The sequence below is a fragment of the Hyperoodon ampullatus genome, assembly GCF_949752795.1.
Source record: "Hyperoodon ampullatus genome assembly, chromosome: 14".
Lineage (NCBI taxonomy): Eukaryota > Metazoa > Chordata > Mammalia > Artiodactyla > Ziphiidae > Hyperoodon > Hyperoodon ampullatus.
Window position 1 is genome coordinate 26,411,916 of NC_136927.1, and position 27,702 is coordinate 26,439,617.

Below are 27,702 nucleotides of genomic sequence, written 5' to 3' on the forward strand. Positions count from 1 at the left end.
GCAAGTTCAGAGTCTTGTCAACGATTTGTGTAACTATTCCCATCTCTGCTTTTAAAAAAAATTATTAAAAAATTTTAACCCCCTTTATTGAAGTATGCTGACATACAAAAACTGTGAACATATTTAATGTATACAACTTGATGAGTCTGGAGATAAGTACACACCCATGAAACCATCACCACAATCTATGCCATAAACACAACGTTACCTCCAAAACTTTCCTTCCACCCTCTTTATTATTATTATTATTATTTTGTGATAAGAGCACTTAATATAAGATCTACTCTCAGCAAATTTTTAAGTATATAATGCAGTATTGTTCACTGTAAGCTCTATGCTGTAGGTAAATCTCTAGAACTTGTTCATCCAATATAGCTGTACCCTTTGACCAACATCTCTCTGTTTGTTCCCTCCACACCCAGCCCCTGGCAACCACCCTTCCACTCTCTGCTTCTGAGTTTGACTATTTTAGATTCCTCATTTAAGTGGTATCTTGCAGTATTTGTCCTTCTGTGTCTGGCTTATTTTGCTTAACATAATGTCCTCAGGTTCATCCATGTTGTCACAGATGGCAGGGTTTCCTTCTTTTCTGAGGCTGAATACTATTCCATTGTATGTATAGATCACATTTTCTTTATTCATTAATACTTTGATGAACATTTAGGTGGATTCCATGTCTTGGCTATTAGTAATAATGCTGCAGTGAACATGGGGGTGCAGTATCTCTTTGAGATTCTAATTTCATTTCCTTTGGCTATATACCCAGAAGTGGGATTGCTGGAGCACATGGTAATTCTATTTTTAATTTTTGAAGGACCTCTGTACTATTTTCCATAGTGGCTGCACCAGTTTACATTCCCACCAACAGTGCACAGGGTTCCCTTTTCTCCACATCCTTGTCAACAACTGTTATCTTTCTTTTTTTTAAAAATATAATAACCATTCTAACAGGTGTGAGGTGCTATCCCATTGCTGTTCTTAATGGCACAGAATGGAAGGAGGTTCCTTTACTTCCAGTGCCAAGCACCTGCTGGATCTCTACTTGGTTAGAGCCAAAGCTCTCATAACTAATCTCAATCCCTGTCTGAATGCTCTGTGGTATTTCCCACAGGCCTCTGCCTTTCTCTGAAAAGATAGCAGTTGTGACTCTCTGTCATGAGCAGTGTTTTTCTGATCTGCCTGATCTCACTTAGTATAAGGAAAAAATATTCTGCTCTGGTTTTTGGCACATGAAGCTGCTCTTCCTCACCCGTGCAGGGAAGCCTTGATACTACTTGAGTGTCTTTATCAAACAGCCTTAACACTGCAACCACCTACAGTTTCACGATTTAAAACTTCCATGCTCCCTTCTGTGTATGCTTCAACTGTACTGAAAGTGTGTGTTTCTGTCATCTTATAGATTGCTATTAATACCTCATTGCATTAAAAAAACCTTCCCTTTAAACCTCAGTGTGCTGAGACATGTCGTGATTAACTAAATGATGAAAAAATGGCAGGAACTTTTAATTTTAAAAGTATTTACTGAGTAGCTGTTCCATGTCACATAATGTCCTAGACATTGGTAAAGTGACCAGCTTGTCTAGGTTTGTCTGGGATTTTCCCAGTTTTATCACTGAAAGTCCCATGTCCTGGGGAATTCAACAGTCCCAGGCAAACCAGGGCAGTTACCTTAAGCTCTAGGGGTAAATTGGTGAACAAAACCTCCTCCCTCAAGGATCTGACAGTCTAATGAACCAGAAAATAGAAACAATCACCCAGCAGTTCCACTCCTAGTTATAGACCCAAATGATTTGAAAACAGGTCCTCTAACAAATACATGTCCACGTGTCCATAACAGCTCTATTCACAGCAACCAAATGGTAGAAACAGCCCAAATGTCCATCATCAGATTAATGGATATTCAAATTCTGGTCTATCCATACAATGAAATATTATTTAGCCATAAAAGGAATGAAATAACTGATACATGCTGTAACATGGGTGAACTTACAAAACGTCATGCTAAGTGAAAGAAGACAAAAAAAGCTCACATATTGTGCGATTCCATTTATATGAAATATTCAGAGTAGATAAGGCTACTTCTGAAGCGTATATAAGAATGTGAAATCTGTAATTGCCCTGCTTCTAAAATGGTTCTTTAGCTCCTCTGCTGCAGTGAGAAAGATCTGGCCCAGCCATTTGGTAGTTACTCTTTCCAAGTATTTCCTAGGGAACATATTCCTAGAGGCTCTTGGGCTAAAATGATAAAGATAATTTGACATGGCAGGTTCTCTGAAGAAGCCATTCAGTGTCCAGTGACTTGGGTGCTGGGGTCCTTACCCCAGGGTAAGGACCAGAGCATCTTATTTCTGGCTCTTACACAGTTTCCCTCGATGGAGTGACTCCAGAATCAAAGAAAGTTTAAACACCCCCCAGGAGACAGTGCTGTGGACAAGCTTCCATGGGGGAGTTTGATTTCTGCTTCTGCCCTTGACCCTGCATCCTAGGACAGGTATACCCCCCAAGGTGTACATCATCGCCTATAAAATGGGGACAAAGATAGATGTGTTGTAAGGATACGTATTTCCCCTCAAAGCCAGGAGTGTATGCTGTCTGGAAAATAACAAGCACTCAATAATTATTAATTTTCTCCATTCTTTCCTCTTCATCCTAAGACTTAATTAAGACATATCATTAAAGCCATGAATAAGCAGTTCACAGGAAGGGAAATCTAAATGACCAGCACACATGGAGAAATGTTCAGGCTGGCTAGCAACAAAGGATTGAAAAGTGAAACAACAAGACATCATTTGTCTCCTACAAAGTTGGCCAAAGAAAGGAAGAAAAAGTCAATGTTGCCAAAGAGTTTGGAAGCCAGGCACTTGCATCCCAGGCTGGTAGCAGTACAACTTGGAACAACGTTTTGGGGGGCGATTTGGCAATAAGACAAATATGCTTGTTTCAGAAGCCTTAAATGCACACTTGTGTTTTGACCTGGCAATTCCAGTTCGAGAAATTTGTCCTCAGGGAATAATTAAAGATGTGCTGGAAAACTTAGCCACAGAAGGCACTCTATAAATAGTTGTTAAATGAAGGAGTGAACGATGCTCATCACTACATTGTTTATAATAATGAAAATTCCAGTAACAGGAAAAATCAAATAAATTATGGTCTGGCCATAAAATGGAATCCTCTGCAGCCATTAAATCTGATTTGGTAAACACATTTGGATAACTCTATCATTTACATGGGCCTGGGAAGATATTTCTGATTCCTTGAGTGAAAAAAATTATGTTAAATGACAGATCGTATGGCTATGGCTTGTTTAAAAATATGTATCCACAAATAAGATGGGAAAGAAAAACTCTCGAAGGGTGTACAGCACAACGTGAAAAGCCGTTATTGCTGAATGGTGTGACACCATGAATGATTTTTATTCCCTTCTTTCGGCTTTTCTGTGTATTCTGAGCATGTACTATTTGCACATATTTTTTAAAAACTTAATGTTAAAATAGAGGGACTCGCTAAGATGGGGATGGGTGGTTAGAAACCAAGATAAGAAACTAGGACGAAAATGTGCTAGTCAGGAGAACGTAGGGTGTCTGGCTAGGTTAAAAGAGTTACATGATTTGGGCAGCCTTCCCTTCCTTTCCTGTGTCGTTTTAAGCTTTTTTGACTGCAGATCAACCCTCAGACCTCAGGAGGCTTGATTTGGCTGCACCCTCCTTAGGATGTGTCATGTCTGGGAAACACACAAATGCTCTCCTTTGTCTTTGCTGCTCATGGCCCGAATTGGCTGTGCTTGAGGGTGACTCACTCCTGGCTGTGTGCATGGATGAGAGCTGGTTTGTACCTGGAAATCAGAGCGCACACCTGTCCCTTAAGCTCTGAAGACAGCCTGGACCAGCATCCTGGAGAGAGAGAAAGCCAGCTCCCAGCCACGAGGAAAGACCCCAGCTCAAGAGGCCCTTGTGGGGAAGGGGATGTGTTTACCTTTTTTGCTCCCCAGATTTTCGCTGAGTAAATTGTTGCGATGGATCATAATTGCTTTTCATTTTATTTTTAAAAATTGCTGCCAAGGCAGTCTGCTTGTCTCCTGAAGTCAGCACAAATCTGAGAGCACTTTACTCCAAGGGAATATTTTTAAAACTTGGGTTTAAAAAGTGATTTCCACCCGATAATGAGCAGGTCGAGGTCCCACAGACCATGGTGACTCGGTTGCACTTCAGACCCAGAGATTCACAAAGCTCATCAGCTCGTTCCTTTCACTCAGGTCTTTGCTGAAATGCCACGTCCAGAAAGAACCCTGCTCTGAGCTTCCTGTCTAAAATAGCACCTTCTTCTGTCGGCTTTCCTGGATCGTTCCCCCCCCCCCCCCAGGAATCTATCCCTCCCTGGCATTATATTATTTCTTTATTCTCTCTATCCCCCCAGAAGGATGCATGCACCTCAAGTGTTCAAGTGCTGTATCTTTTTCATGGCAGCATCCCTGTGGTTAGAACTGGGGCAGGCACATAGTAGCTGCCCAACAAGTATTCGACCACATGAATATGTTGGAGGATGTGAAAGTTTTTTACAAGCTGGAAGATGCAGTGGGGCAGAAAGATGCGGGGCAGGATGGTATGGTTGCATTTGGGCTTCTGAACTCTCCAGCTCACCACCAATGCCATCTGGGCCCCATGTCCCAGGGGGATTGACTGTTATGGCTCCCAGAACACCAGCAGCATCTATGATAGAGTTCAGCCTCCATGCTAGGAGGTTCCATTGGCCTTGAGTTTCCCTTGGTGGGAGGATAGGGCTCCAAGCTGTTGGCTGCTCTGTTACACACGTACTGCCAAGCTGGCTTCCCCCGTCCAACTGGGCTGAACTCTCTGGTATTGCAGACCACCCTCAGCACCCCAGGAGCAAAGACAGTAGCAGCAGTAACCTGCAGGGCTGGAAACGTTTACATTCTCCCTTTCTCGCTCTTTCCATTAGTGCCTAGAACTCTGGGAATGGGCATTTTTTACTTGCAGAAAAGCGAGACCTGTATGTGCAGAGGCTGCAGAGTCAAACGCCAGTCTGAGTGGCTTCACTGGCTGATTCTGAAAACACAGGGCATTCCTCCTCCCTCGGGGTGAGTCCAATACCTGCCATTTTGGGTTCCATTGAAAAGCGCCATGTTTCTCAGCATTTTTACGGAAGATTCACAGCAGCTACCTGCTAGACAGTCATTCCCTTAGTATGCACCTACCGTATGCCAGGCACTGAGTATATAGCAATGAACTAGACAAAGTCCCTGCCCCCATGGGACCTCTTCATGCCCTTTCATACCACTTCAACCAGTGGTAACTGGTTGAGTTTGGGAGAGAAGAGCCAAAGGTCGATTTGATACCCAATCCATTATCATATTTTGTTATGAGTTTTTAATGGTATTTTTTTCAGAAAGACATGGGCATTGAAATTGGACTCCCCCTACCCTGACCCCCTGGGAAAACACCTGGTGGATTGGTTAAACTTGGCACCACATTCATTTGCTTTGGTTTGGGGGGTCCTCTACTGCCAGGTACCCTTGGCCCTGCCCTAGTTGGGTCTGAGCTCCGGTGATCAGAGGTAAGAGTGTCCTTAGGGAGTGGACATATGCATTTTCTGAGCCTGCCTGCTTCAGTTTGGCCGAAAATAGTCCCTCAGCTCCCACCTAAGGGCTTCCCAATAATTAGAAGCGATGCTTGCAAATCCTTCTGAACACGTTGGGAAAGAGACCTGTAACATTTGCTGGTGCTTTGTGATTTGTAAAACACATCAACAAGCACCCTGTGAATCTTGCTCTGACACCTGCAGCGGAGGGGACTTACGCAAGTGTTTATCCTTCTCTGTCTATCAAATGGGCAACGTGATTTCGTTTCCTAAGGCTATTGTGGGAACTGAGTGAGATGCTGTATGCAGAGTGCCCACTTCTGTGAGTGGCATATAATAAGTGTTCAATACATTTTTTTTGTTTTGTTTTGTTTTGTTTGTTTGTTTTTGCAGTACGCGGGCCTCTCACTGTTGTGGTCTCTCCCATCGCGGAGCGCAGGCTCAGCAGCCATGGCCCACGGACTCAGCCGCTCCGCGGCATGTGGGATCCTCCCGGACCGGGGCACGAACCCGTGTCCCCTGCATTGGCAGGCGGACTCTCAACCACTGCGCCACCAGGGAAGCCCTCAATACATTTTAATGATTAAAAACATGAAGATGGTTCTAATGAAAGGTAGGCAGGGAAGATGGTATTCACCTTACTTGAGGGATGGAGACATTGAAGCTCAGAGAGGTTATTCGGCCCAAGTCCAAGTATTCAGGGGTGAAGATACTAAATCCAGGTCACAGAGTATAACGTATGCCCTAGGCACCTCCCTTGGGCTTCCGACCAGGTCCCAGACTGTAGGCATCTGCATACAAAGGATGGGTGCTTACCCCCGACCTTTCCATACAACTCCCCTTTCACTTACATCTTGGGGAAATCACAGAAGCTAAGGCAACATCCCCTCTGCCATAGAGGTCCTCTCTATCCCTTCCCACCAAGTCCCAACTCATTTCCCTTAATCTCTCATTAGGGAACCACTATCTCCAAACTCATCTAGTCTTTAAATGTCTACTGATGGTTTATGCTATGTCTTGCAGATAATGAGTCCGCTACATTTAGTGCCCATCATCTTACTGCAGGGTTTTGTTTGTTTGTCTGTTAGTTTGCTCCTGGTTCTGGTTTTCAAGTTGCAGAAACTTATGTCTCAGTCACTTGTGCAAGGCAACTCCCACTCTTAGAGACGGAGTCTGTGTGTTTCACACCATGAGTGTCCCCTCTGGAGCCCCTGGCTTAGAGCTGGGCGTTCAGTACTGACCACAGATTAAAAGGGCAGGGGTGGGTCGATGGAAAGGCTGTAGATGTAATCTGGATCCTTCATGACAGCAGCTCATCTTAATTTCTTAGGGCCCATGCTCTTTTCCTGACTTCAGGATAAAGTAGGGAGCTGCTTGTAGGTGTGGGATTATGGGAATGAGGGGGATTCTTTACATCCAGGTAGGTCAGGATGGGATACTGTCCAGAGGCCATCCATGGAAATCCATAACTGAGATAAACAGAGCCATGAGAGTGAAAGGTAGTGGCTGAACCTCCTAGAGAAATGGAAATAAAAACAAAAATAAACAAATGGGACCTAATGAAACTTAAAAGCTTTTGCAAAGCAAAGGAAACCATAAACAAGAGAAAAAGACAGCCCTCAGAATGGGAGAAAATATTTGCAAATGCAGCAACTGACAAAGGATTAATCTCCAAAATATACAAGCAGCGCATGCAGCTCAATATCAAAAAAACAACCCAATCCAAAAATGGGCAGAAGACATAAACAGACATTTCTCCAAAGAAGATATACAGATTGCCAACAAACACGTGAAAGGATGCTCAACATCACTAATCATTAGAGAAATACAAATCAAAACTACAGTGAGGTATCACCTCACACCAGTCAGAATGGCCATCATCAAAAAATCTACAAACAATAAATGCTGGAGAGGGTGTGGAGAGAAGGGAACCCTCATACACTGTTGGTGGGAATGTAAATTGATACAGCCACTATGGAAAACAGTATGGAGGTTCTTTAAAAAACTAAAAATAGAACTACCGTATGACCCAGCAATCCCACTACTGGGCATATACCCTGAGAAAACCATAATTCAGAAAGAGTCATGTACCACAGTGTTCATTGCAGCTCTATTTACAATAGCCAGGACATGGAACCAACCTAAATGTCCATCGACAGATGAATGGATAAAGAAGATGTGGCACATATATACAATGGAATATTACTCAGCCATAAAAAGAAATGAAATTGAGTTATTTGCAGTGAGGTGGATGGACCTAGAGACTGTCATACAGAGTGAAATAAGTCAGAGAAAAACAAATACCGTATGCTAACACATATATATGGAATCTAAAAAAAAAAAGGTTCTGAAGAACCTAGGGACAGGACAGGAATAAAGACGCAGATGTAGGGAATGGACTTGAGGACACGGGGAGGAGGAAGGGTAAGCTGGGACGAAGTGAGAGAGTGGCATGGACATATATACACTAGCAAATGTAAAATAGATAGCTAGTGGGAAGCAGCCACATAGCACAGGGAGACCAGCTCAGTGCTTTGTGGCCCCCTAGAGGGGTGGGATAGGGAGGGTGCGAGGGAGATGCAAGAGGGCGGAGAAATGGGAATATATGTATATATATAGCTTATTCACTTTGTTATAAAGCAGAAACTAACACACCATTGTAAAGCAATTATACTCCAATAAAGATATTTAAAAAAAAAAGGTGGTGGCCAAGTTCCCGCATGGCCCACCAGTTGGGGAAGGGTGGGTGCTGTGTTCAGAAAGGAATGGAGCATGTGGTGCAGGCACTCGGAGACCCCTTACAGATGTCATGCTCAGATGGACCTGTCCCTGTCTCACCTTGTCTGGGCATTCAAGCTCACAGACATCTCATTTCCTGCAATTGCCACCAGCCTTTTGAGTACTGTTATCCCTCAGTATCCTCAGGGGATTGGCTCCAGAAGCCCCCACAGATACCAAAATCTATGGATGCTCAAGTCCCTTATATAAAATGGTACAGTACAATGAATACAGTCGGCCCTCTTGTATCCGCAGGTTTTGCACCTGTGTATACAGAATGCCAACTGTACAACAGGGCTTGCTGGGGTACTCGCAATATCTTCCCCATGGTATTTATAGGGTGGCTTTCCTCTTGACTCCTAAAAAGGCATAAATGAAGCTTTTTGTTTGAAAGGGGAAGACTGTTTACTGTAATTAGATATTTAAAAAAGCTTATTAGTCGTCTTTGCTGGACCTAATACTCAGCAGTATCAAAATGAGAGACTTTCAGCTCTGTCGCCTCCGCCTCCTTTCCTACCCCCAATATCACTCTTTGAGGATTCCTGTTTGCATTTCTCCTCAGTCCTTAAGCTTCATGACCATACTCTTGACCTAACGAAATCCCATTAGTTTCTCTCTGCAGATGAAAAAAATATATACATTTTTTCCAGTTAGAAAAGGTTAAGAAACAGTCAGGCCACCCAGCAGAGTGAGTGCACAGCTCACCCAGCTATGCAATTATCCAAAAATAACCCATTTCCATTTGCAAGAGTAGACTGCATTTAAATAAGCATTCTCTTCAAATAAACTTTCATTAAGTCAGATTTCTCTATAGTGTGCCTGCTAAATGAATGCGTGTGTGCCCTTGTGCGGTATGTAGCATTTACCGCCACGCTTAGTTTTTGGAACATAAGAGAGGCTAAACTGTAATGAGATAAGTGAATGCATTTTTTCAGAGGTACCACTGACTTAACAAAGGAAACACTGAAATGTGCATCAAATGGGGGATAGTAAGATAACCGCGCTTCTAAAGAAATGGCTGTTAAAATTTTGTAGGATACCATGGCTTTTTCCCCTGTCACATCTTATTAGAAACTCTGAATCCAACATGCCCTCACTGCTTAGACCCCTTTAAAATACCATTTCCCTCCCTCCTCAACAGCATCATTGCGAAGTGATGTGTGGCTGACAGGGACCATGGCTACAGGTGCAAAATGCAAAATACTATTTTTCTAGTGTTTTCAGCCCAAATGAAATACCGGCATGGATACTGTTTGAAAGCTACCAGGTGGTAGCATTTATTTTGGCTGAAACTCTGCATCGTCGCCAAAATCTGCTCTTCTGTGCATTACTGTTGTGTGGATTTGAGCCTGCCTGCTGTGGAGGAAGCAGATGATTCTGGGTTCAGCCCACGTGGGTGTCATTGAAATGGGAGGCCAGGCCAGCCTCCACTGCTTCCCTGGGGAGCTTTATTAGAAAATGACTTTTGGGCTTCCCTGGTGGCGCAGTGGTTGAGAGTCCGCCTGCCGATGCAGGAGACACGGGTTCGTGCCCCGGTCCGGGAAGATCCCACATGCCGCGGAGCGGCTGGGCCCGTGAGCCATGGCTGCTGAGCCTGCGCGTCCGGAGCCTGTGCTCCGTGGTGGGAGAGGCCACAACAGTGAGAGGCCCACGTACCACAAAAAAAAAAAAAAAAAAGAAAATGACTTTTGTTGTTTCCAAATGGACCCTCTCTCTGTGGGACGTTGGTATGAGATGCCCAGATGAGGAGCTCGATCACACTGGCCACCTCTGTTGTTGTTTTCAACCTTTTGTACTCAAGTGTTTTACATTTCCAAAGGAAAGAAAAAATAGAAAAGTCAGAGAGTGGGATAGAGAGGGGGTAGATTGGGGGGAGTGCCTTTGGCCCCATTAAGAAGTTTCAAATAGCTCTGTTAGCAGAAAGCCTTGTTGTAGAGCCTATAAACTACCATAAGGTGGAAGATGAGAGTCAATTAAATATTGATGCAACCGGAAGTAGAAGGGAGGTGATGGACTGAGTTCTAAATCTGACCTTTTCTGTCGAAAACACTTCATCAATGTGTTATGGGGTGAAATCTGTCCCCTCAAAATCCATATGTTGAAGTCCTGACTCAGAATGTGACCTCAGCTGGAGATAGGGTCTTTACAGAAGGAATCAAGTGAAAATGAGGTCCTATGGGTGGGCCGTATTCCAATATGACTGGTGCCCTTATAAGAGGGGAAATTTGGACACAGAGACATATGGTGGGAAGACCAGATGAAGACACAGGAGAAGATGGTCATCTACAAGCCAAGAAAGGAGTCATGGAACAGATTCTTCCTCACAGCCCTCGGAAGGAAGCAACCTTGCCAACACCTTGATCTTGGAGTTTTAGTCTCCAGAACGGTGGACAATAAATTTAAGTCACCTGGCTTGTGGTTTGTTGTCATGATGGTCCCAGCAAACAAATGCAGAATGTACGCAGCAAGGACCTCTTGGAAGAAAATCAGGTTGTGAGTATGTGTAACTCCTGGATATTTGTTCTCCTCTGGTTAAGGGAGAGATTATAGAGGGTTGAGGTGGAAAGAAGCTGACCTATGAGGGAGGTGCCCTGTGGGAAAGTCCGGGAACTTGAAGGCTCTGAAAATTCCAAGAGATAAGAACAAATGAGGCTTTAGCCAGAGTTATATTCTAGATGTATTCGTGTGTGAGTGTGTGTTGTGAATATATTAATGTCTGAGGTGATGTCATAAGCTTAAGTCAGAAACTCTCATGTTGAACTGATGGTACTGTTTAAACATCAACTATCCAGTGAAGTGGCAGGATGAACACAGCCCAGAACAGGGTAGCACGCATCTCATAGAACTCTACCCCATGCCTGTGACAGACATCACTAATTGATCACAGCACTCTTTCCCTCTGAGCTGAGTCTTGCCTCCAAATCTTTGTCTACTGGTAAGCCAGGCAGGCATAACCAATCATTCCAATGTGGCATGTGAAGTGAAACCTATATTTTGTCTCTGGTCAAGACCCTTTGTACTGAAGATGTGGTCTCTGGGCTGGCATCTTTGAGCAACTTGGGGGAAATGCAGAATCTGGGGCCCCTCCCACACCTACTGAGTTGAAGTCTGCATTTTTAAACAGGATCCCTAGGTGATCATTATGCACGTTAGTTGTGGGAAGCTCTGACCTGGAGGGAGAAGGGAGTCGGGGTGAGTTCTACATATACCTGAGCAGTAAAATCTATTCTGATCAAACCAATAGCCAGAAACTGTTGTCTCTCTTAGGAGAAAGCACTTCACTTTGGGATCAGGCAAGTGAAGATGTCCAGTGTGAAATTTGATTCTTGCTCTGTTCTAGCTCTTGTTTTATATGTGTCACAGTGTTAGTTCAATGAGTATGTTGCTTTTTTAAAGTCTAGCATGTGAATAAGAATAGTGAATTCATGGGGCAGAGAATTACCACAAAAAGGACCTCCAGAGTGCCTAGTGGAAAACAGCGGGGCTCACTGGCAGGCTCCCTGAAGTGGACCACCTCTTGCAGAATCTCCCCATGTGCTTCTCAAGAATCTAGATTCCTGGGCTCCACCCTCAACCCACTGACTTAGAACCTCAGTGATTTGAGGCCTGAGAATCTTCATGCTGAGCAAGATCCTCAGGTGACGCTTATGCACCCTCTAGTTTCAGAATCACTTGAAGATTCAACCCAATTATGTGATAGTGAACTTAATGACAGAGTAACTGATGAGTCATTTATACTATAGTATGAATTAGTATATCTGAAAATATTTATTAATAACTTATATGAGCAAGTGAGTAGGAAGGATGCTGGTTGCTGGCCTATTCTGGAAGAGATAGACAGCTAAGAAGGAGGAAAGGGGACCAAGGATGACTGACCGAAAGAGATAGGCTTGAGGGATAAGCCAGTGTTCCTGGGCTCCTGCAGCTTACATTCTGACTCGTGAAGACAGCAACTGATAGCATGGTAGTAAGGAATGAGGGCTTTGGGAAAAGCAGAGTAAAGGGCTGCTGGTTACAACTTTACATAAGAGGACAGGAGCAGGTCATGAAGAAGAGGGAGTTTGTTTTGTAGAGAGCTGGAGGAAGGATTTTCCAGGAAGAGGGAGCAGCCTGTGCAAAGGTCCTGAGGCTGGAACATACCTGGTTTGTTCAAGGAAGCCCCTTGGCTGGAGAGGAGTGGGCAAGCCGAGAAACTGGGGGTACGGTCGGAGAGGGGCGGGGTACACAGCCTTCTGTGGAGATGGCAAGGACTTTGGCCTACGAGTGAGCTGGGGAGCCTTGGGAGGTGTTGAGCAGAGGATGGGTATGATCTGGCTTAGGATTCAGCAGCAGGACTCCATCTTCTCCAGGGGGGTAAGAGCAGAAGCAAGGAGATCAGTTAAGAGGTTATAGCAATAATTAAATGTATAAATTGATAAAGCATATAAAGAAAGAAGTGATATTCCTTCCTACTCATTTTAGCTCACTCCCCAGAAGTAAGTATTACTAACATTTTCATGAGCAACCTTCCAGATTATGTCTATGGTCACGCATGCAACTTATATGCACACACTTTTACATATATGAGGTCATGCTATACATATTGCTACACAATTTACTTTTTAAATCCATCATTCATATTTTCTTTACCCTGTCCCATTCTAAGAGCTGCATAGCTTTCCATAACATGGATGGGCCACAGTTATTGTATTCAACATATTAGTTTCTTATTGATAGATATTTAGGATGTTTTGGGGTTTTTTTTCCTATTGTGAGCAGTGCTATGGTGATCGTTTTTCAATGTCTATTTTTGTGCACCTGAGCATGCATGTGCATGGGATTATTTTCTTAGAAGTGGAATCACCAGGTTAAAGGGCAAATGCATTTTATATTTTAATGCATACTGACAAGTTGCCCTCCAGATGGGTTGTAGTAATTTATAATCTCACCAGGAGGGCGATGTCTGCTTTTTATGTAGTTTTATGTTTTACACAACCTTTTAGCTGCATTATCAGTCAGTCTAATGATGTGAAGGAGGGAGAGTAGTAGGTTTATTCCCATAATGCAGATGAAGAGATCAAGGCACAGCACAAGACCTTGGGGGAAAGGAAAGAGAAAGGCTATGTCAGCAGGCAGATGGACAGACGCAGACCAACATTGCTTTTCTATTTCTGCATTAATAATACATTGCTTTACTTTGACATTTCTTTTCTTTCTTTTCTTTTTTTTTTTTTTTTTTGACGTGGACCATTTTTAACGTCTCTGTTGAATTTGTTACAATATTGCTTCTGTTTTATGTTTTGGTTTTTTGGCCATGAGGCATGTGGGATCTTAGCTCCCCAACCAGGGATTGGACCCGCACCACCTGCATTGGAAGGCAAAGTCTTAACCACTGGAGCACCAGGAAAGTTCCAACTTTGACATTTCTGTGTTAGTGGAAATACTTGATTATATCATTTGTTATGGTATATGAGCTGGTGTTTTAGTTTCATATAGATTTTTAAAAAGACTTTGCTTTTTTAGAGGAGTTTTATGTTTACAGGATAATTTAGAAGAAGGTGCAGAGATTTCCCATATATCCCCTGCTCCCCCACATGCATGGCCTCCCCACTATCAACAGCTCCCACAGAGTAGTACCTTTGTTATAATTAATGAACCTATATTGACACATCATAATCCCCCAAAGTCCGTAGTTTATAGCAAGTTTCACCCTTGGTGTTGTATATTCTACAGGTTTGAACAAATATTTAGTGACATGTGTTCATCATTATGGTATCATACAGTGTATTTTCAATGTCTGAAAAATTCTCAGTGCTCCATCTATTCCCCTCCTTCCCTGCAAAACCCCTGGCAACCACTGATCTGTTTACTGTCTCAATAGTTTTGCCTTTTCCAAAATGCCATGTGGTTGGAATCATAAAGTATGTAGCCTTTTCAGATTGGCTTCTTTCACTTAGAAATATGCATTTAAGGTTCCTCCATGTCTTTTCATGGCTTGATAGCTCATTCATTATATTTTTAATAGATCTTTATTGGAGTATAATTGCTTCACAATACTGTGTTAGTTTCTGTTGTACAACAAAGTGAATCAGTCACATGCATACATATGTCCCAATATCCCCTCCCTCTTGAGCCTCCTTCCCCTCCTCCCTATCCCACCCCTCTAGGTCATCGCAAAGCACCAAGCTGATTTCCTTGTGCTATGTGGCTGCTTCCCACTATCTATTTTACATTCCGTAGTGTATATATGTCGATACTACTCTCACTTTGCCCCAGCTTCCCCCTCCCACCCTGTGTCCTCAAGTCCATTCTCTATGGCTACATCTTTATTCCTGCCCTGCAACTAGGTTCATCTACCATTTTTGTTTTTTAGATTCCATATATATGTGTTAGCATACGGTATTTGTTTTTCTCTTTCTGACTTACTTCACTCTGTATGGCAGACTCTAGGTCCATCCACCTCACTACAAATAACTCAATTTCGTTTCTTTTTATGGCTGAGTAATATTCCATTGTATATATGTGCCACATCTTCTTTATCCATTCATCTCTCGATGGACACTTAGGTTGGTTCCATGTCCTGGCTATTGTTAACAGAGCTGCAGTGAACATTGTGGTACATGACTCTTTCTGAATTTTGGTTTTCTCAGGGTAAATGCCCCGTAGTGGGATTGCTGGGTCATATGGTAGTTTTATCTTTAGCTTTTTTAGGAACCTCCATACTGTTTTCCATAGTGGTTGTATCAATTTACATTCCCACCAACAGTGCAGGAGGGTTCCCTTTTCACCACACCCTTTCCATCATTTATTGTTTCTAGATTTTTTGATAATGACCATTCTGACCAGAGTGAGGTGATCTCACTGTAGTTTTGATTTACATTTCTCTAATAATTAGTGATGTTGAGCATCTTTTCATGTGCCTCTTTGCCATCTGTATGTCTTTTTTGGTGAAATGTCTATTTAAGTCTTCTGCCCATTTTTTAACTGGATTGTTTGTTTTTTTTGATATTGAGCTCCATGAGCTGTTTGTATATTTTGGAGATTAATCCATTGTCTATTGTTTCATTTGCAAATATTTTCTCCCATTCTGAGGGTTGTCTTTTTGCCTTGTTTATGGTTTCCTTTGCTGTGCAAAAGCTTTTAGGTTTCATCAAGTCCCATTTTTTATTTTTGTTTTTATTTCTGTTACTCTAGGAGGTGGGTCAAAAAATATCTTGCTGTGGTTTATGTCAAAGAGTGTTCTTCCTATGTTTTCCTCTAAAAGTTTTATAGTGTCTCATCTTACATTTAAGTCTTTAATCCATTTGGAGTTTATTTTTGTGTATGGTGTTAGGTAATGTTCTAATTTCATTCTTCTACATGTAGCTGTACAGTTTTCCCAGCACCAGTTATTGAAGAGGCTGTCTTTTCTCCATTGTATATTCTTGCCTCCTTTGTCGTAAATCAGGTACCCTTACTTGCGTGGGTTTATCTCTGGGCATTCTATCCTGTACCATTGATCTATATTTCTGTTTTTGTGCCAGTACCATACTGTCTTGATTACTGTAGCTTTGTAGTATAGTTTGAAGTCAGGGAGCCTGATTCCTCCAACTCCGTTTTTCTTTCTCAAGATTGCTTTGGCTATTTGGGGTCTTTTTTGTTTCCATACGAATTGTAAAAATTTTTGTTCTAATTGTGTGAAAAATGCCATTGGTAGTATGATAGGGATTGCATTGAATCTGTAGATTGCTTTGAGTAGTATATTCATTTTCACAGTATTGATTCTTCCAATACAAGAACATGGTATATCTCTCCATCTATTTGTATCATCTTTAATTTCTTTCCTCAGTGTCTTACAGTTTTCTGCATATAGGTCTTTGGTCTCCTTAAGTAGGTTTATTCCTAGGTATTTTATTCTTTTCATTGCAGTTGTAAATGGGAGTGTTTCCTTAATTTCACTATCAGATTTTTCATCATTAGTGTATAGGAATGCAAGAGATTTCTGTGTATTAATTTTGTATCCTGCTACTTGACCAAGTTTGTTGATTAGCTCTAGTAGTTTTCTGGTAACATCATTAGGATTCTCTGTGTATAGTATCATGTCATCTGCAAACAGTGACAGCTTTACTTCTTCTTTTCTGATTTGGATTCCTTTTATTTCTTTTTCTTCTCTGGTTGCTGTGGCTAAGAATTCCAAAACTATGTTGAATAATAGTGGTGAGAGTGGGCAACTTTGTCTTGTTCCTGATCTTAGTGGAAATGGTTTCACTTTTTCACCACTGAGGACGATGTTGGCTGTGGGTTTGTCATATATGGCCTTTATTATGTTGAGGTAGTTCCCTCTATGCCTACCTTCTGGAGGGTTTTTATTATAATGGGTGTTGAATTTTGTCAAAAGCTTTTCCTGCATCTATTGAGATGATCATATGGATTTTATTCTTCAATTTGTTAATATGGTGTATCTCATTGTTTGATTTGCATATATTGAAGAATCCTTGCATTCCTGGGATAAACTGCACTCGATCATGCTGTATGATTCTTTTAATGTGCTGTTGGATTCTGTTTGCTAGTATTTTGTTGAGGATTTTTGCATCTATGTTCATCAGTGATATTGGCCTCTAGTCTTCTTTCTTTGTGACATCTTTGTCTGGTTTTAGTATCAGTGTGATGGTGGCCTCGTAGAATGAGTTTGGGAGTGTTCCTCCCTCTGCTATATTTTGGAAGAGTTTGAGAAGGATAGGTGTTAGCTCTTCTCTGAATGTTTGATAGAATTCGCCTGTGAAGCCATCTGGTCCTGGGCTTTTGTTTGTTGGAAGAATTTTAATCACAGTTTCAATTTCAGTGCTTGTGATTGGTCTGTTTATATTTTCTATGTCTTCCTGGTTCAGTCTCAAAAGGTTGTGCTTTTCTAAGAATTTGTCCATTTCTTCCAGGTTGTCCATTTTATTGGCATATAGTTGCTTGTAGTAATTTCTCATGATCTTTTGTATTTCTGCAGTGTCAGTTGTTACTTCTCTTTTTTCATTCCTAATTCTATTGATTTGAGTCTCCTCCCTTCTTTTCTTAATAAATCTGGCTAAGGGCTTATTAATTTTGTTTATCTTCTCAAAGAACCAGCTTTTAGTTTTATTGATCTTTGCTACTGTTTTCTTTGTTTCTATTTCATTTATTTCTGATCTGATCTTTATGATTTCTTTCCTTCTACTGACTTTGGGTTTTCTTTGTTCTTCTTTCTCTAGTTGTTTTAAGTGTAGGGTTAGTTTGTTTATTTGAAATTTTTCTTGTTTCTTGAGGTGAGATTGAATTGCTATAACCTGCGTCCCATAGGTTTTGGGACATTGTGCTTTCATTGTCATGTGTTTCTATGTATTTTTAATTTCTTCTTTGATTTCTTCACTGGTCTCTTGGTTTTTTAGTAGCGCACTGTTTAGGCTCCGTGTATTTGTGTTTTTATAGTTCTTTTCCTGTAATTGATTGCCAATCTCATAGTGTTGTAGTCAGAAAAGATGCTTGATATGATTTCAGTTTTCTTCAATTTTCCAAGGCTTGATTTGTGACCCAAGATGTGATCTATCCTGGAGAATGTTCTGTGTGCACTTGAGAAGAAAGTGTATTCTGCCACTTTTGGGTGGAATGTTCTATAAATATCAATTAAATCTGTCTGGTCTGTTGTGTCATTTAAAGCTTGTGTTTCCTTATTTATTTTCTGTTTGGATGATCTGTCCATTGGTGTAAGTGGGGTGTTAAAGCCCCCTCCTGTTATTGTGTTACTGTCGATTTCTCCTTTCATGGTTGTTAGCAGTTGCCTTATGTATTGAGGTGCTCCTATGTTGGATGCATAAACATTTATAATTGTTATATCTTCTTCTTGGATTAATCCTTTGATCATTATGTAGTGTCCTTCTTTTTCTCCTATAATAGTCTTTATTTTAAAGTCAATTTTATCTGATACAAGTATTGCTACCCCAGCTTTCTTTTGATTTCCATTTGCATGGAATATCTTTTTCCATCCCTTCACTTCAGTCTGTATGTGTCCCTAGGTCTGAAATGGTTCTCTTGTAGACAGCATATATATGGGTCTTCTTTTTGTATCCATTCAGCCAGTCTCTGTCTTTTGGTTGGGACATTTAATCCATTTACATTCAAGGTTATTATCAATATGTATGTTCCTATTACCATTTTCTTAATTGTTTTGGGTTTGTTTTTGTGGGTCTTTTTCTTCTCTTGTGTTTCCCCCCTAGAGAAGTTTCTTTAACATTTGTTGTAAAGCTGGTTTTGTGGTGCTGAATTCTCTTAGCTTTTGCTTGTCTGATAAGCTTTTGATTTCTCTGTCGAATCTGAATGAGATCCTTGCTGGGTAGAGTAATCTTGGTTGTATGTTTTTCTCTTTCATCACTTTAAGTATATCCTGCCACTTCCTTCTGGCCTGCAGAGTTTCTGCTGAAAAATCAGCTGATAACCTTATGGAGATTCCTTTGTATGTTATTTTCTGTTTTCCCTTTGCTGCTTTTAATATTTTTTCTTTGTATTTAATTTTTGATCATTTGATTAATACGTGTCTTGGTGTGTTTTTTCTAGGGTTTATCCTGTATGGGATTCTCTGTGCTTCCTGGACTTGGGTGACTATTTCCTTTCCCATGTTAGGGAAGTTTTCAGCTATAATCTCTTCAAATATTTTCTCAGACCCTTTCTTTTTCTTTTCTTCTTCTGGGACCCTTATCATTCAAATGTTGGTGCATTTAGTGTTGTCCCAGAGGTCTCTGAGATTGTCTTCAATTCTTTTCATTCTTTTTTCTTTATTCTGCTCCTTGGGAATTATTTCTATCATTTTGTCTTCCAGCTCACTTATTCGTTCTTATGCCTCAGTTGTTCTGTTATTGATTCCTTCTAGTGTATTTTTCATTTCAGTTATTGTGTTGTTCATCTCTGTTTGTTTGTTCTTTAGTTCTTCTAGATTTTTGTTAAACATTTCTTGTATTTTCTCAATCTGTGCCTCCATTCTATTTCTGAGATTCTGGATCATCTTTACTATGATTACTCTTAATTCTTTTTCAGGTAGATTGCCTATTTTCTCTTCATTTATTTGGTCTTTTAGGTTTTTACCTTGCTCCTTCATCTGTGACATATTTTTTTGCTGTCTTTTTTTTTTTTTTTTTTAATGTTGGGATTGTGTTCCTGTCTTACTGGTTGTTTGGCCTGAGGCTTCCAACACTGGAGTTTGTAGGCTGTTGGGTAGATCTGGGTCTTGGTGCTGAGATGAGGATTTCCATGAGATCTCACTCCGATTAATATTCCCTGGGGTTTGAGGTTTTCTGTTAGTCCAGTGGTTCAGACTCGGAGCTCCCACCGCAGGAGCTTTGGCCCAACCCCCAGCTCATGAATCAAGATCCCACAAGCTGTGTGGGGTGGCAAAAAAATAAATAAATAAAAGGGAACAATAACAAAGTAAAAAATAAAAGTAGACTAAGGAACTAACAGATATGTTAGAAAGAATATAAAAATATAAATATAGATGAATCAACAACTGGAAGGTACATCAGTATCACAATAGTGGAAAAGAAAAAAAGGAAAAAAAGAAAAAGAAATGGAGGAAAAGGCCTTGGCTGTGGAGGGTGGGACCTAAGCAAGGGCGAGGTTTGGGTGGTAGGAGGGGCCTGTGCTTAGGACCTACAGTACTGGAAAAGGTCATCTCAGAGGGTGCAGGACCTTACCTGGGAGCCCAGCAGGCTTCCTGGGCTAGAGTGGGCAGGGCAAACGCCCTCTGTTCCTCTACCGCTCCTCTCTGGCTCATCTCAGATGGCTCCTCCTGCCTGCCTCTCCTGTTCTCCCCAGCCTCCCTCCTGTGCCCCCAAGGACCCATGTGGCCTGGAGGGGTTTTGGAGGACAGGGGATCAGCCTGGGAGCTCAGCATGCTCCCTGGGCCCAAGTGGGCAGGGCAGTTGCCCTCTGCTCCTCTCCCTCTCCTCCCAGAGGACCCCTCCCGCCTGCCTCTGCTGATCTCCCTGACCTCCCTTCTATGCCCCCAAGGACCTACAAGGCCTGGAGGGGGCTTTGAAGGGCAGGGGACCCGCCTGGGAGCTCAGCAGGCTCCCCGGTCCGAGTGGGCTAGGCGCTCACCCTCTGCTCCTCTCCTGTTCCTCCCAGAGGGTCCCTCCCACCTGCCTCTCCTGATCTCCCCAGCCTCAGGGGCACCGATCCTGTCTGGCTTCCACTTCTCCTCCTCCTTCAGTGCCCACACGTCCTACTGGTTCACTTGGGGGTTCCTCCTGTCCCTTGGGCATCAGAGTCCCCCACCAGCGTCCGGCTGGCACCCTAGTCTTGGGGAGACACTAACTCTGGGTCTTCCCACACCACCAGCTTGACTCCACCTCTCTCATTCATTTTTAGTGCTGAGTAATATTCCATTGTCTGGATGTACCACGGTTATTTATCCGTTCACTGCCTGAGGAACATTTTGGTTGATTCCGAGTTTTGGCAATTATGAATAAAGCTTCTAAAAACAATCTGTGGGCACGTTTTTGTATGAAAATAAGTTTTCAACTCATTTGGGTAAATACCAAGGGGCATAATTTCTGGACTATATGGTGAGAGTATGCTTAGTTTTGTAAGAAACTGCCAAACTGTCTTCCAAAGCAGCTGTACCATTTTGCATTCCCACCAGCAATGAATGAGTGTTCCTGTTGCTCCACATCTTCGCCAGCATTTGGGGTTGTCAGTGTTCTGGATTTTGACCATTCTAATAGGTGTGTCATGTAGATGTCTTTAGAAATTATTTTCACAGAGGCAACATTATAAACATACATACAATATCTACAGAAGTTTAATAAATGTTCAATAATGTTCAACAAATGTCAGTTCCCCTCTAATCTCTTTCTACAGACAGAGGTTACCCAACTTCTCCAACATATCACAGTAGGTGGTAAATATCAATAACTAAGCAACTGATTTGTTTAATAATCCGTTTAGTATTCATCATTCCATACCATTTACAAGAGTGCCTACTATATGTCAGGGCTTCAGGATACCAGCAGAGTTTCCTTTCCTGTGTGCTGAAGAATTTAAAGTTTATTTTAAAAATAACGTCTCACCCTCCCTCATTATCCCCCAACCAAACCTCATACGAAATTTGCAAGTCTACAAAGTGCTTATAAAGTTATAGTGCATGCAGCTTAATCCCTGAGTGGTGGGGTGGACAAAAGAACAGAGTCCACACCCCCAAATCTACTCAGAGAAACTCATATCACTTTCTGGGGCTTTCTGAGTACCCCACAAGGGACACCATATCCCAGACTTCATTCTTTTCCGTCACCTGCCATACCTGCACCCCCTTCTCTCACCTGCCATAGCTGTTCCTAAGCTTCTCTTCAGCAAACCTCCCCCGCCCCTGAGCCCATGAACCTCTTCTTTACTCTCTTTTCTCCCATTTCTCTATGGCCGATGTTAAACCTGGGTCTTTCTTGAAGAGAAAAAGCCACATGCAGATGGGAGAGGCATTGCATCCAAAGGTCTGATGCAGGCCAGACCATAATTATTTATAAGGCAGGGGAATATAAGCAAAAAAAGCTGGAAACCCACGTTTTTATAATGTTTTGTCCCATGAATTGTAAATTATAAACTTATTTGGTCAGAGGTGAAGTTCTGAAACCAGACTCACTGGACCCACCCAATGCCCACTAGGTCTCTTTGCTCTCTGTTCATCCATCCATGCATCCATCCATCCCCTGGCCTGCCACAGGAGCATGGCCTCAATGTAGCCTTGGGAGCTAGAAAACAAAGGTTTGAAAGCCGGGGTCTGCTATTCTGCATTCTTGGAGCTCGCTGACATACTGGAGCCTCATTGTGTGGCAATATCTAGAATGAGGGTTTTGAAAGAGAGAACAAGTATCTGTCAGTGTCCAGATGAAAGAAAATCACTTCTAATGGTGGCAACACAGGAGTCTGTGGAGAAGGATTGGGGAGTGAGGACAGATAATTCTTCTTCTGTTTTGGAGGTGCTGTTTCTTGACCCTGCGGTGCCCCTTTTCTTGTCTGGGTGACTGTTTTTGGCTCCCCAGGATGAGCTCCATCACCTGGCCCAGCCTCAGGGCAAAGAGCTCTTCAAGAGCCCAATGAATCTTAATAAAAGATGGAAATGGCTTTCTCCCTTCATTTTAATTAACATTATGTCTACATTTCTGGGATAATGGATAATTAAGTGAGTTCCCTTGGCATTACAATGTTCTTGGAAGTAATTTATGGTTTCGTTTCACTCTGTGAAGGCTGTTTGGGTTGGTGTTGAAGTTTCATCATAAATATTTCTAAGGAGTATTTGTACGTCAGTGATTTGTATTCATGTGGCTGCATTACCACATTCTGGGGAAGTGTCTTATGTAATATTTTTTCACAGGCAACACTTCCATTCTTTGCTTGCTTTGGGGCACAGAGTCAGTTTCAGAATTTGTACTAATGTGGTAGCATGAGATAGCGGCCATGGTTTTAACCTGTGTTCGCCTGTGTGAAACGGTTGGCCTGAGACAGAAACCCAGTGAACCTTCTGAAACTGGGCTGGGCTTCGACCTTCCTGTCTAAAAGGGAAACGCTGATAATGATAAGGGTTCCTATGTATTAAATGCTCACTAATCTGTGCCAGATACTGTGCTCAAACATTTTGCCTTTATTGTCCATATTCACTCTCATAATAAACCAATGGCTTAGGTGCTCCTATTGTCATCCCTAGTTGATGCCAAGCTAGGAAGTGGCTGAGTTGGGGTTTGAAGCCAGGCAGTTATCCTCCATCACCCGTGTGCCTAATGAACCCCTTTTGCCATCCTTCCAGAAATACTTGCGGGCATGCAGACATGCTGACCTTCTCCCTCCAAGAGACTTTCTGTGAGATGGAAATGGTCCTGTCTCTCCAACACAGTGGCCACTAGCCATGGAGGGCTACCAAGCCTGTGAAACACGACTAGTGTTACTGTGGAACTGAATTTAACAATTACATTTAATTACCTGTTTAAATAGGCATGTGTTACTGCCTGCCATGCTGGACAGCACAGGCATAGAGCAAATTGTCTGGTCTTATGCAGTGATACTCTGACCTTACCTTTTGCTGCTGTAACAAATTACCCAATCCATGGTTGAAAAAAACACAAAGTTATTACCTTACAGTTCTGGAGGTCAGAAGTCCTAAGATCAAGGTGTCAGCAGGGCCATGTTCCTTCTGCATGCTCTAGGGGAGAATGTATTTCCTTATCTTTTCTAGCTTCTAGAGCCTGCCTGCATTCCTTGGCTTGTGGCCCCTTCCTCTCTTTTCAAAATCAGCAAAAGAACATCTTCAATTCTCTCTCTGATTCTGACCTTCCTGCCTTCTTCATATAAGGACCTTTGTAATTACATTGGCGTATCTGAATAATCCAGGACAATTTTCCCATATCAAGATCCTTATTCACATGTGCAAAGTCTTTTCTTTTTTCTTTTCTTTTTTTTTTTTTTTTGCTATATATGGTAACACCTTCACAGGTTCTGAGGATTAGGACCAGGTATCTTTGTGGAGGGACATTATCTAGCCTCTTGCATCACCCAGATATCCCTGTGAGAATATCACTTGGAGGTTAAGGACACGCTCTGAAGTTACCCTGACCTGGATGTGAACCCCTTCTTGGTCACTTAATCCCTGTGGAACTTGGCTTTGAGCAGCTTGCTTCATCTTTCTGAGTCTCAGTGAACTTATCTTTGGAAGAGGAATAATGCTAATACCAACCTGATAGCATTGCTGTAAAAATCAAGTGAGATGCTGAGGGAAAGTGCTTAGCACAGAGGGGGCCACATTATAAACATTCAAATTTGTTTGATGCTACTTCTTTTACTTACTTTTTATTATTATTTGGTTTAGTGGTATACCCTTACTTTCCTGCTCAGTTCCTTTAAAAAAAAATCCCTGGGGTCAAAGCAATCTAGAGATGATGACAACCATGATTGTAAATAGTAATCTCTTTCATTTAAAATGCTTTTTAGAGGAGTTTCTTTTATTTCACTTAATCTTTTTAACCGCTATGTGAAGTATGTGGTAGCATCCTCGATTTGCAGAGAAAACGAAGGCACAGAAGTGTAGCGCTCCTGGACAGCAGAACTGAGACCCAAACTCTTACCTACTGGTTCCAAGACTGATGCTCATTCCACATGTCACACCTGCCTTTCTTTCTATGGTGAAATAAAGAAGGAGGAGGGTCTGTAGGTTTGCACATGGGGTGGAAGGGTAAATCAAGGTAGGTGGGGAGGAATGGTGATCATGTACCAATTGAAAGTTACTGGCCCAGAGTCATCCATGTGTTGCAAGATTTGAAATTTCATGTGCTTCCTTGAGATCTTTGAGCCATACAGGGCCCCAGAGATCTAACCATGAGTTTTTCTGCTCTTGCCAGATAGGCTCTCCAGCCAGCAGGAAAGGCTCTCTACCTGTCTCCTTCCCTTATGAGCTGGGCCAGCAGCTGCACCCCAGCTGATCCTCCACCTAGTGGGTATCACTTCCCTGCCAGCCTGCAGAATTATTCCAACACACCAATCACATCCTCCTGTGGGAACAAGGGGCCATCTCACCCTCTTGTCACAAAGCCTGGCTCTACAGCCCCTGCTGGTTCACTGTCCACCGTGTGGCCCTGTGTGTTGTGCAGTGTCTTAGCTCTCCTGGGCTGTGTGTATATGTGTGACTAATAAACTATGTTGGTCTCATCTGTCCACTGTGGGGTGTTGTATGTTAATCCATCTCATTCTGCTTAGGGTGTGGGGACCCTCCTTCACCAGTGGGGTGAATAGGAGGTGATTAGAACAATCCTCCTGAATTTGAGTCTAACTCTACCCACTCAGATACTATACAATCTCACACCCTCTCAGTGCCTCAGTTTCTTCATTTATTATCGGTATCTACCCCGTATGAGTCATATGAAAGTTAAACAAAATACATGTTTATGTATCTGGCATATAAAACACTCAACAACTCCCTCCCTCCCTCCCTCCCTTCCTCGCTCCCTTCCTTCCTTCCTTCCTTCCTCCCTCTCCTTCCTTCCACAAATGTATATTAAGCACTCACTGTTTTGTGAGAATGGAGCAAACTATTATCAGAAAAATCCAGACTCCCAATTATGAGTTGAGCTGCCTGGCTATCAGTGACTACCTGGACATGAACTCAAGATATTTTAATGACAAATTCAGGGAGATTTGAAACTAAATCTTATGCTTATTTTTCAAAAAGTGATAGTATTTCCATTTTCCCTACTCCCCAACCCCTTGCAAAAACCCCTCTGGATCTGGTCCCTTAATGTATCTTGAATTTAAATTGTGAAAAGTTAAGCTGCACATAATTGTTCAACTTCTAAACTTGAGCTTTGCTCATCCCTGCATTTCCAACCCAGCAATAAAGCGCTTTCATTACATGAGCGTTGAAGCTGTAGCCGGTGTTCTACAATTCCATTCAGCACATAAAAATGTATTTCTCTCTGACTGCATTATATTACTCTACTTATTGAGCCATTTATCACATAGTGTGATGCCCAAGCTTTGTTTTATTGAAATTACAGAATCCAATATCCATGTGTCCACATATCCCCACGTCTCTGCAGGTCCTTTTTGGAGAGAGTTGTTTCTTATGAATGTTGACAAGCTAAGCAGTCTTCCCTCTCCATTCCCCTGGGTTCAGTGTGCATTCCATTGGAAATATATCCATCCTAGAAAAGGAACACCCCCCCCACACACACACACTCAAGTTGGATGATGGGATTGCATTGCCCCAGCATTGGATGCAGAATAGTGGAGTGATTATGGGTCCTGATATGGGAGGCTGTCAGACCTGAGTTCAAACCCCAGCTCTTCCACTTTCCCACCCTTCGACCTTGGGACATTTTTTTAAGTTGGCTGATCTTCAGTCTCCTTATTTGTAAAATAAATGGAGATGATAATAGTACCAAAATCAGAGAGTTGTTGAATTGAATAAATGAGCCAAAACACATACATATTTAGAAGAGTGTTGGGTACCTTTTACATATGTTAGCTATCATTTTTTTATTTTCTTTCATACCTTACTATCATTTTGTAATTCCTTCTGGGTAGCAGGAAGGATAGAGAGGATGAGATGACTTTTATTCATTCATTCATGTATTCATCCAACAGTTATTATGTGCCTACTATGAATTATGTACGATACCAGGCATTGAGGATGCAAAGAGATTAAGATGAATAAGACTTAGCCTCAGCCCTCAAAATGCCGAGTTTACTTCAAGACAGACACTTAAGCTTTCACAGGCAAAATAGGCTGAATCCTGCCCTACTTCCCATCCCATTCTGTAGCCTGACATGCTCTCGAAAGGTTGCTCAGCTTCTGGAATTCCACTGTTAAATTGCTTGGGTACAGTATTAACAGAGAGCTCCTGAGAAAGGCCTGCTGACTTTGAGATTAAGTTCAGGTTACCCACTTAAACCTGAGCAAATCACTTCTTTGCTTTCTCCTCTTTAAGATCGGGAATGACTCTTTCTGCACAGCCTACCACACAGAGCACAACCTACTGTATCCAGAAAGTCCTTTGTCAACCCAAAGTGACAATTCCAATGTGAGGAGCAGAGCACCGTCCCTCGGTCCCGCAGGGAGAGGTGGAGAATGTGTGACAAAACAGGTTCGAACCCCGGCGGGTATTTCTGTCTCCTTCTATTAAACTTGGGTTTGGCAACTTTTAAAACCCTCCTCCTTGATTCTAAAACTAGGCCCTAAGGGAACCTGTGAGACAAGTCAAACAGTAACTGAAAAGTTAGATAAAGTGAAGGAAGCTAAGAGGTGGGTGCTTTTTTGATGCTCCTTGCCTAAAGATAGAAAAACAGGGGGAGGGAAGTGCATCTCTCTAAATGGGGGACACAAAATTGTGCAGAGTTATAATTTGCTTGGAAGCCTAAGTCTTGATGGTGGCCACCTCCTCTAGGTTCTGAACCTACTTGGAGAGCGAGTTTCTCAGTGGGGTCCCTGTTCAGGGCTGGGCCGGGTGGTTTTTCACTATGCAGTGTAGTAATGGTGCCAAATAAATGCCAGTAGCAGCCTCAACTCAGTCCCTGTGGCAACCCCAAACACCCATACATTTTCCCAACTGTTTTCTAGGGAAACACTCAGCAAGTTTTTTCTGTAAAGATCCAGATAGCAAATATTTGGGGCTTTGCCGAACGTACAGTCTCTGTCACAACTCAACGCTGCATTGCAGAATGAAAGCAACCACAGACATGGGGACAAATGGGCCTGGCTGTGTTCCAATAAAATTTTGGATGGCAGACTGGCATTGGCCTATGGGTTGTCCTTTGAGGAGCCCTGTTCTAGGGGATTGTGCCACCCTGTTGAAATTCCCTTATCTGTAAGGAGAA